Here is an 11,153-nt window from a genome sequence, read left to right on the forward strand (position 1 = left end):
AGACGTGGAGCTGGAGGGAGGCTGATGGGAGGTGGTTTGACAGGGTGCTCGGGGAAGACCTCACAAGGAGGGGCCACCCGAGCCGTGACCGGCAGGAGGAGGACCCAGCTGGAATAGCTGGAGGATATCTGGAGGCAGAACAGGTCCAAGAAGAGGCACCAGCAGGTGCAAAGCCTCAGAGGCAAGAACTAGCTGGCATGTTTAAGGAACAGAGTGAGGAGCAGAGGAGAAGGTCTCGAAGCTGAGTTTTAGAGTGAGTAGATGTTTCCCAGGGGCTCTAGAGGTGGGGCATCACCAGCAGAGAGCAGTGTACCTGCAAAGGCTCAGACGCATGGAAAGATGCAGGGTGCCCTGCAGGACAGGAAAAAGATGCAGGTAACACGGGTCAGAGATGTAGGAGGTATTCATTCCAGCGCTGCCCCTCCCTGGGCTCTGAGGAGGAAGAATGGGTGGGAGGAGGATGGAAGTAGGGACCTGGGTCAGCTGAGGGGCTGAGGAAGTACGTGGGAGGTGGAGCGGCTTGGAAGGAAACGTCAATTCAGTGAACTGAATTCCACCGGCTGGAAGGACAGATCTGGGCCTCCTTGGCCAAGAAAAGGTGGGGGTGGGGACACAGCCCGCCACACACAGTTGTTCAGGCTGCACACACACAGCCCGGTGGGCGGTGAGTGGGGCTGACATGCAGCCCTGCCTCTGCTCTGCAGTCTTGCACCTTTAAAACTCCAACCGCATGCAGGGGTTGGGGAGCACCTTTTTCTAATTGGTCCACTCAAAAGAGTTCCTTTTTCTTATTGGTCAGCCTGAAGAGTGCCTTTTTAAAAATTAGTCCACTTAGAGGGGGGGTCGCTTTTGAATTGATCTGTTCAGAGGGCATGCTTTCATCTAATTGGTTCACCCAGAGGGGTGCCATTTTCCAGTGGTCAATCCAAAGCGTGGGACTTTTTTCTGATTTGCATAAAGGTGCCCCATAGGCGGGACTAGGGGGGCGTGACTAGGGGTCCCAGGTTCAAGTATGGTCTCTGCTTACAGACCTGTTGTGTGCTTTGGGCCAGTCACCGTCCCTCTCTGGAACCATAGATCTATAGACTTAGCCAGAGGGATGAGCCCAGAAAGGGGCAGACTCCCTGGAGGTCACACAGTGACACACGGCAGGGCCAGGCATGCCTGATTCTCGTCTCAGTGCTCTGTCTTCCTAGGCTGCTTCCCTGGGAGACTTGATGTTTCTTTAAGGAGAGGACAAGAAATGAGAGGGGATAGGAGGACTAGTAGAGATTCATGGAGGAGGGGGAGGGGAGGGGAGGGGAGGGCAGGCCAGGTTAGGACTCCCTGGGGTGGGAGTCATAAGGGGTCAGGTGCCCTAGGCCTCCAGGCGCCCCTTCCCCTCCCCTGGGCCCCCTGGGTTTGTCATTTGTGGATGTTAATTATTCATGACGCTGGTGCTTTGCCTGGTTTTAATGCACTCTGATGGTGTTCTCTAGCTAATGGGGAAAATCAATAGGTTTTAATTCTCAGTGGCTGTGAAGCTCTGTCTGTCTACTGTTTGGGTGGCTGGGTCTGCTCTTGGGCTGTGGGTGGGGTGGAGGATCACACCCAGTTCACAGGAGCCTGAGACTCTGCCTTTCCTTCTCTCGGCCCCACCCGCTTCTGACCCCCGCCTGGGGAGGGAAGATTAGAGTCACCAGGCGGCTCCAAGCATCTCGGGAGAGTCTGAGCACTACACCTCGGCCATTTGACCCCCCCCCCCAAGAGGGATGGCCCCCGCACCAGACTTATGGGCCAGAAACACGTCAGCAGGGGCAGCCCCACCGGCTCTGGGGGGCTGGAGTCAGGCCTGCAGCCCTTGGCACTCAGGGTCAGCCCCAGCCATCCTCCTGGGCTCAGGCTCGGCTCACAGACCTGTCTCAGGCGTCGGGGGAATCTCACATTCCTGAAGAGACTTAAATGTAAGCTTCTGATACGATTTCTACGTGCAGTTATACATTCAGGCATGACAATTTCTCTGATGGGATTGAGAACCGAGAACATTTATGGGACATTAAGAACTTGTCCCATCTCAGACCACATCCTCCCCTGACCCCTCCATGGGGTATCCCTGAGTCACTGTCCTTTATGAATCCTGTCATTACCTTGTGAACGGAACAGCTATCTTGCACTGGACTTGCATGTATGTGAATTAGGCAAGTATAAACATTTAAGATACACCGTGGCGTTCATAATGCTGTTTTTGGCACTTCTTAATGTTTCCAGAGCACAGTGAGCCTCTAAAAAAGGAAGAGGCCTGAGATGTGTTGACCTTGGAGAGGCCCACCCACCTCCTTACCTGAGAGCCTAGGCCTTTCCTGGTGGACCCTGGACCCACGCCTTTGCTGGGTGGAAACACTCAGGCCATCCGCAGGGGCTGTCTGCCGGGTTCCTAGCCTAGCACCCTGGCCTTCGTGAACCAGGAACCGGGATGTGAACAGTGACTGCCAGGCCTCACCTGTCCTGTCCACCCAGGCCCCAGCGAACACTCCCCCGTGCCCCTTATTTTCCATTTTGGACTCAGGTGTGCAGAAGGCGAGGTTAATCTTTCCGTTCAGTTCATGGCACATTGTCATTCTTAGTCCACACAGGACCCTTTTTTTCCTTTTGATTCATTTCTCATTCCCTCTCACCTCCGTGGATGGTGGGCAGGCAAAATCTACTGAGGTTTACTCCAGATATCTACCTCGGGGGATGGTGGAGAGAATTATGTGAACCAGGGCATGTGAAATGCCAGGTACACAGTAACTGGACGGGTTCTCTCGCCCAGGGGCCTCTGAAGCTTGGACAAAGCACCTTCCCCTTTGGCACACCTGAGCATGGCTGGTGCTTTTCAAAGTCCTTCATTGGAGACCTGAATGACAGAATCTAAATTGCTCATAATCTGAGGGGGAAGCAAATACAGACACAAACAGCTCCCATTTCAAGTTCAAATTCAGTAGTCACCGGGTGCGCACTCTAGGCCAGGCCCCCCATGCTGCGCAGTGCATGTGGGGGCCCAGACAGGTCCAGAGAGGAAACACTCCCACCAGTGGGGGGTGGTTCCCTGCCCAGTAGGGGATGGGTGAGAGGTGGCCCTTCACTCTCTATTAATTAGGGTGCCGCTAAACTGCTGTAACAAAGAGGCCTTCAATTACAGTGGCTCAAACAAATCTGACAAATTAAGAGCATATGCCAGGGACTTCCCTGGTGGTCCAGTGGCTAAGACTCCACGCTGCCAATGCAGGGGGCCCGGGTTCGATCCCTGGTCAGGGAACTAGATCCCACTTGCCACAACTAAGAGTTCGCATGCCGCAAGTAAGACCCAGTGCAGCCAGATAAATAAATAAATATTTTAAAACAAATAATAAGGAAATGCAGAATCTTGGAACCCGCCTCAGACCTGCTGAATAAGAACCTGTATTTTAACAAAATCCCAGGTGATTCACATGCTCCTTGAAGTTTGAGAAACCCTGACTTAGAAAGAGAATGAAAAAAAAAAAGAAGAAAAGAAAGAGAATGGCAAACAGAAGGAACAGCTGAAAGAGTTGAATTCATTGCCTTTAGGAAGAGACCTGGAGTACAAGAGAGGTGGGGTAGGGGACTGCTAATGTTTGATATAAGCTCTGTAGGTTGTTTTTTTTTGTTTTTTTGTTTTTAAATTTTTGGCTGCCTTGGGTCTTCGTTGCTGCATGCAGGCTTTCTCCAATTGTGGTGAGCGTGGGCTACTCTTCATTGCAGTGCATGGGCTTCTCATTGCAGTGGCTTCTCTTGTTGTGGACCACAGGCCCTAGGCACGCAGGCTTCAGTAGTCGTGGCACATGGGCTCAATAGTTGTGGCTTGCGGGCTCTAGAGTGCAGGCTCAGTAGTTGAGGTGTACGGGCTTAGCTGTTCTGCGGCATGTGGGATCTCCCCTGTCCAGGGCTCAAACCTGCGTCCCCTGCTTTGGCAGGTGGATTCTTAACCACCGTGCCACCAGGGAAGTCCCTAAGCCCTGTAGTTTTATTTGAGTTTTAAACCATGTGGAAGATTTATGTTGCTGAAAAAAAGTAAATCATGTGCATGATTTAAAATCCCCAAAGGGGGGCTTCCCTGGTGGTGCAGTGGTTAAGAGTCCACCTGCTGATGCAGGGAACACGGGTTCGAGCCTTGGTCCGGGAGGATGCCACATGCCACGGAGCAGCTGGGCCCGTGTGCCACAGCTGCTGAGCCTGTGCTCTAGAGCCCGCGAGCCACAACTACTGTGCCCACGTGCCACAACTACTGAAGCCCACACACTAGAGCCCATGCTCTGCAACGAGAGAAGCCACCGCAATGAGAAGCCCGCGCGCTGGAACGAAGAGTAGCCCCCGCTCACTGCAACTAGAGAAAGCCCACACGCAGCCATGAAGACCCAACACAGCCATAAATAAATAAATAAAAATAAAAATAAAATAAAATAAAATCCCCAAAATACCAAATGGAATGCAAAGGCTTTCTCCCACTAGAGACCTTCACCTTGTCAACAGTTTCTAGAGTATCCATTCAGAACATTTCTCTGCACGTCCAAGCTATCTGTGTTTGATTATCCTGTTTATGTTTTTTTTTTTTTTTTTTTACAGATAAGAGCCCATGCAATGCACTGTTCTGCATCTTGCTATTTTCACTCAACAATAACTTGGAGGTCACTCCAGATAAGCACATATAGATCTGCTTAATTCGTTTATAGGTTGCTTTTATAGGCTATAACAGGATGTCTAGTATTGTCATTTATTTAACTGTGTTTGTAGCCTTCTTCTGTTACAGACAATGTTGGAATATAATCATTTTGTAACTGCAGTGCAGTGTGGAGTTAAGGGCACATGCCCTGGACGTAGAATGCCTGGGATTGGAGACCCAGGGCTGCTGCTAAGTCTGGTTATTTCATCTTTATATGCCTCCATTTCTGTAGCTGTGAAATGGGGATAAAAATAGTACTTACTGGGAATCCCCTGGAGGACCAGTGGTTAGGACTCCGAGCTTTCACTGCCAAGGACCCGGGTTGTATCCCTGGTTGGGGAACAAAGATCCCACAAGCTGCACAGCATAGCCAAAAAATAAAAATACTACTTACTTCTGAAGGTGGTTGGGAGGGATCTGGTCCACAGATATTTATTGAGCACTTACTATGTACACTGTTCTAGACACAAAAGATTCAGTAATGAACAAAACAGATAAAAACCCCTGCCTTTGTGGAGCTTATATTCTAAGTGGTGGAAGACAGATACTAAACAAGATCAGTTAAGAAAATATATGATGATATGCTCTAGGGAAGTGGAGCAAGGAAGAGGGATGGAGAGGGAGGTTTGCAATTTTAGATAAGGTGGTCGCAGATGGCCTCACTGGTAAAGTGACACTTGAGTGATACAGCTGAAGGAGGTGAGTGGTGAGTAATGTTAATACTTGGGAGAAAACCATTCCAGACAAAGGATCACGGATGGGGAGCTCACTGCCTTCCAAGACGGCTACAAGCAATAGGAAGGGCCCCTGTGCCTTCCACCCACCAGCCTTACGTCTACCCTTGGGGACCCATGTGAAGGAAGTAGAATCCCGCCCCTCCCTTCCGTCAGATGCCAGCTAGAGAGCGGCTGCCTCGTGACCCTGTGTTGTGATGGAGCTTCCCAAAGAACTACGGTGGCACCGGTCACAGCTGAAGAAGCCTGGTGGCCTCAGAGATGCGACTGGATTCCCAGCCCAGCAGGGTCAGTCCCTGGTACTGGGGGACTCCGCCTTCAGGTCTGCATCCCCCTTCCAGAGTGGTATGTGGTGGGAAGGAGGAACCAGAGAGTGGGACGCAGGGAATGCTGTCTTTGGGTCAATATACCTGGGTGGGCTCAGCTTTGCAAAGAGAAGTTTCGTGAGCTGGGTGACCTGTGTGCAGATCTCAGCAAGGCGGGTCTTGGACCTGGGAGACCAGCCCCCTTGGACCTTGATGATCTCTCCTTCTGAACCCAAGTAAGGTCAGTTCCAGAGTTTCTCCGTAGACATCTTTGGGAAGGCAATCTGATTGGAAGAGGAAGAGGAGCTTGTTTTGAGGCAGCAGTGGAGAGCCAGGGTGCTGTTGACTTTAGAATGCTTATTTGGGATGGCTTTGTGGGGGGAACTGATGAAGTGGTGGGCGGGCTTAAGCCGCTCAGTCACCCCTAAGCATCACCATTGCCCCAGGGCCAATGTGCGTCCTCAGTCCTCCCTCCTCGAAGTCTACCTCTAGCGCCCCCTATGGACAGAGACGACCGCAGAGCTCTGACCCCGCAGAGAGGTGGTTTGAACAGCCCCGGCCCCTGCATTACGAGGCCAAGTATAGAAGGAGTAGGTTTGCACCTAATACCTGGCACCGGGGCATTTCAAATTAGTGAGAAAAAGATGGGCTACTTGATATCTTTGAAAAATATATATCTGGATCCTCACTCACTAGATACCGCACTCGTTTAAAGCATAGGAAACAACAGATGGATCAGAGATTTCAAAGTTAAAAATAAAACTATAAAAGAATTAGAAGAAAATATGAATAAATTTTAAAAATAGGGCTTCCTTGGTGGCGCAGTGGTTGAGAGTCCGCGTGCCAATGCAGGGGACGCGGGTTCGTGCCCCGGTCCGGGAGGATCCCACATGCCGTGGAGCGGCTGGGCCCGTGGGCCATGGCCGCTGAGCCTGCGCGTCCGGAGCCTGTGCTCCACAGCGGGAGAGGCCACGGCGGTGAGAGGCCCGCGTACCTCAAAACAAACAAACAAAAAAAAAGCCATACATAAAAATACTCTCAATGAGAAAGTGTTCTCCTGGTGAGAAACCAAGTTCAGAAATTATAAATCTGACTATAAAAAATTTAAAAGTTTCTACACAGCAAAAACTACTACAAACCAAATAAACACAAACGGCCAACTATTTGTACACGGGCCTCTCACCGTTGTTGCCTCTCCCGTTGCGGAGCACAGCTCCGGACGCGCAGGCTCAGCGGCCATGGCTCACGGGTCCAGCCGCTCCGCCGCATGTGGGATCTTCCCGGACAGGGGTACGAACCTGTGTCCCCTGCATCGGCAGGCGGACTCTCAACCACTGCGCCACCAGGGAAGCCCGGCCAACTATTTTTAAAGCGTGTAGTACAAATGATAGATAAGAGCTAGTGTCCTTAATACAAAATTAGCTCTTTCAAATCAGAAAGAAAAGGACCATGAACCCAATAGGACAAACAGCAGAGACTGTGAACTGGCAGTTCCAAAACAAAGAAATAGAAACAGCCAATAAGTGTATGGGGAAGATATTCAACTCCTCTCATCCCTGAAGGGTCTTTGCATTTCCTGTTCATTTATTTGGAACACTCCTCCCCCAGGTAGCAACATCACTTGCCACAGGTTCCTTCAGGTCTGTGTCACTCAAGTGTCACTGTATAGTCTAAGGGCTATAAATGACCAGGGGCCTGAATTTCACAATATCTAAGGTGGGAAGGCCCCTGGAAGGTCATCTGTGTGAGATAAGGCCAGCAGGGACCAAGCCATGCCAGCAGGTTAAGGGTTTTGAGTTGATCCTAAGAGTAAACAGAGGCTAATCAGGAGGAAAAGACATGATCAGATTTGTGACTTGAAAAGTCCCCTCTGGCTGCTGAGGGCAGGGTCGGGGTGGGGAACCCATGCGGGAGATGGTGCAGTGGTCCAGGCTAAAAGTGACAGTGGCCTGGAGCAGACTGGAGGAGGTGGGAATGGAAGAAGCGGATGAACTAGAAAGATATGTAGAGGGTAAATCTCAGGCCTTGGTGAGGTTGTAGGAAGAGGGGGACTTCTAGGCTCCTGGCTCACATATCTAGACCGACAGTTTTTTTTTTTTTTTTTTTTTTTTTTTTTGTGGTACGCGGGCCTCTCACTGTTGTGGCCTCTCCCGTTGCGGAGCACAGGCTCCGGACGCGCAGGCTCAGCGGCCATGGCTCACGGGCACAGCCGCTCCGCGACATGTGGGATCTTCCCGGACCGGGGCACGAACCCGTGTCCCCTGCATCGGCAGGCGGACTCTCAACCACTGCGCCACCAGGGAAGCCCTAGACCGACAGTTTTGTCAGTCAATGAAATAAGGAACGATGAAAGAGAATTGGTATGGAGCATTGTGAGGGCAAGCTTAGCCTGATGGGTCCCACGGGCGTAGGAAACATCCGGGTGGAACTGAGGAGTAGCAAGTTAGACATGCAGAACTGAACCTCCAGGGTCGGTTTGGGCAGATGGTGATTAAACTCAAGGGAGTAAGTGACAACAAGGAGGGTTAGTGTGGAGTGAGAGGAAGAGGGGGGCTAGGACCCCGCCTTGAGGAACCCCCAAATTTAATTGCTACATAGACGGAGATGAGCCAGGAAAGGGGATGAAGAAAAGAAACCTGGGTCAAAGAAGTAGCTTTTTAAGAGGGAGGGAGGGTGAGCAGTGCTGAACGCTGCCGAGGGGCCAAGAGAGATGAAGACTTAGAAAAAGCCAACTGGATTTAACGTTTATGGCAGAGGCAGCCTGAATGCCGGGTTTCTCAGCCTGGGCACTGTGGACATTTGGGCTGGATGATTCTGTGTTGTGGGCTGTCCTGTGCCTTGCAGGATTGTTTAGCAGCAGCCCGGGCCTTTACCCACTAGATGCTCGTAGCACCCCACTCCCCAGCTGTGGCAACCAAAATTGTTTCCAGATGTTGCCTAATGTCCCCTGGAAGGCAGAGTTGACCCTGGTTGAGAACCCCTGCCTTGGCAGCGTGTTTTGAGTAAGCATGCAAATGGCGGCAGTGACATTAGGTAGTTGTTTCTAGAAGATTGCTCGTAGAGAAGAGAAATAGTGCCGGAGAGGGCAACTTGGAAAATGTATGAATAACGATGAAGTGGCAAACTTTTGAATTTTCTTTTATTTTTTTAAATTAATCTTTATTGGAGTATAGTTGATTTACAATGCTGCATTAGTTTCTGTTATACGTACACATATATCCACTCTTTTAGATTCTTTTCTCGTGTAGCTCATTACAGAATATTGAGTAGAGTTCCCAGTTCTATACAGTAGGTTCTTATTAATTATCTATTTTGTATATATTAGTGTGAAAACTTTTGAATTTTCTTTGCCACTCTTTTTTTTTTTAAAGAAGATGTTGTGGGTAGGAGTTTATTAATGAATTAATTTATTTTTGCTGTGGTGCGTCTTCATTTCTGTGCGAGGGCTTTCTCTAGTTGTGGCAAGCGGGGGCCAGTCTTCATCACGGTGCGCGGGCCTCTCACTATCGCGGCCTCTCTTGTTGTGGAGCACAGGCTCCAGACGCGCAGGCTCAGTAGTTGTGGCTCATGGGCCTAGTTGCTCCGCGGCATGTGGGATCTTCCCGGACCAGGGCTCGAACCCGTGTCCCCTGCATTAGCAGGCGGATTCTCAACCACTGCGCCACCAGGGAAGCCCTCTTTGTCACTCTTTGATAGGTGAGAAATAGCCTCTCAGTATGGTTTCACCATATATTTCTCTTATTGTGAGTGAACTTGGCATCTTTTCAAAGGTCTAGGGGAAATTTTTCTTTAGAGACTATCTTTTTCACGTTTTTACCCATTTTTCCTATTGGTTCATTGGTCTTTTTCTTGTTGACTTTAAGAATTCTACATATTAGGCAAAAGAGTCCTTCATTTGTGATATGAGCTGCAAATATATTTCCCTAGCTTGTCATTTTTCTTTTCTTTTTAAATAAATTTTATTTATTTATGTATATATGTATGTATGTATGTATTGGCTGCATCGGGTCTTCCTTGCTGTGCGCAGGCTTCCTCTAGTTGCGGCGAGTGGAGGCTACTCTTCGTTGTGGTGTGCAGGCTTCTCATTGCGGTGGCTTCTTTTGTTGCGCAGCACATGCTCTAGGCGCGCAGTCTTCAGTAGTTGTGGCGCGCGGGCTCAGTAGTTGTGGCTCGTGGGCTCTAGAGCACAGGCTCAGTAGCTGTGGCGCACTGGCTTTGTTGCTCCACGGCATATGGGATCTTCCCGGACCAGGGCTCGAACCCATGTCTCTTGCACTGGCAAGCGGATTCTTAACCACTGCACCATCAGGGAAGCCCTGTCATTTTTCTTTTGACTCTTGTGAGGCAAAAGAGACATAGGCCCTTGTGTATATTTCTGATGGGTTGTGCAAATTTGTACAATTCTTGTGAATGGCAATTTGTCATTATCTATCAAAATTACAAATGCCTTGGGTGGGGAAGGGAAGGATTGGGAATTTGGGATTAGCAGATTATTATATATAGGATGGATAAAGACAAGGTCCTACTGTATAGCACAGGGAACTATATTCAATATCTTGTGGTAAACCATAATGGAAAAGAATATGAAAGAGAATATATATATGTATAACCAAATCACTTAGATGTACAGCAGAAATTAACACATTGTAAATCAACTATAGTTCAATAAAATTTTTAAAAATTACAAATGCCTTTATCCTTTGACTCAGCATTCTTACCTCCAGGAATTTATGCTATAGAGCAACTTGACACGGATGAAAATGTGTGTGTGTGTGTGTTGGTTATTGTTTCTGTCGACTTTTTTTCTTACAAGACTGGAAATAGCCCAAGAAGCCATCAATAGGGCTCTAATTTGCTGCATAAGAATTTTTGATAAGAAATAGAAAGAATTATCAAGATTTTAGAAACTAGAACAGAGAAAGAATAAGATTATATGAAATTTGAAAAGGTAAATAGTGTCATAGTTTTAAGCAATTTAAAGATTGTGGGATTGAAATTATTAGTCATTCATTCAAGTAATAAACATTTAATGAATACTTGCTATAAATGAAAAAAAAGACTGATTCACTGCTATAAAGAGATGAAAGTTTCTATGTGCTGTAGTGGAAAAATCGCTAGGACAATGTTAAGCCAAAAAAAAGCAAGAAAAGGAAGAGTATATTTAGAATGCCATCTTTTGTGTAAGACATGGGGGAAATGGGAAATATGAAAATATATTTTATTTACATAAAAAAAACCACCGAGGGGGAAAAAGTAAAAAATGGTTATCGCAAAAGGTTGGGACATAGGGAGGATGGGGAACAGAAAAGACAAATATAACTTTATTTTTATTCTTAGTTTTTTTATTAAACCGGTAAATTATTTACTCTTTAAAAAGTTAATGGGGGACTTCCCTGGTGGTCCAGTGGTTAAGAA

The sequence above is a fragment of the Phocoena phocoena genome, chromosome 15 (genome assembly GCF_963924675.1).
Source record: "Phocoena phocoena chromosome 15, mPhoPho1.1, whole genome shotgun sequence".
In the NCBI taxonomy this organism is placed as follows: Eukaryota; Metazoa; Chordata; class Mammalia; order Artiodactyla; family Phocoenidae; genus Phocoena; species Phocoena phocoena.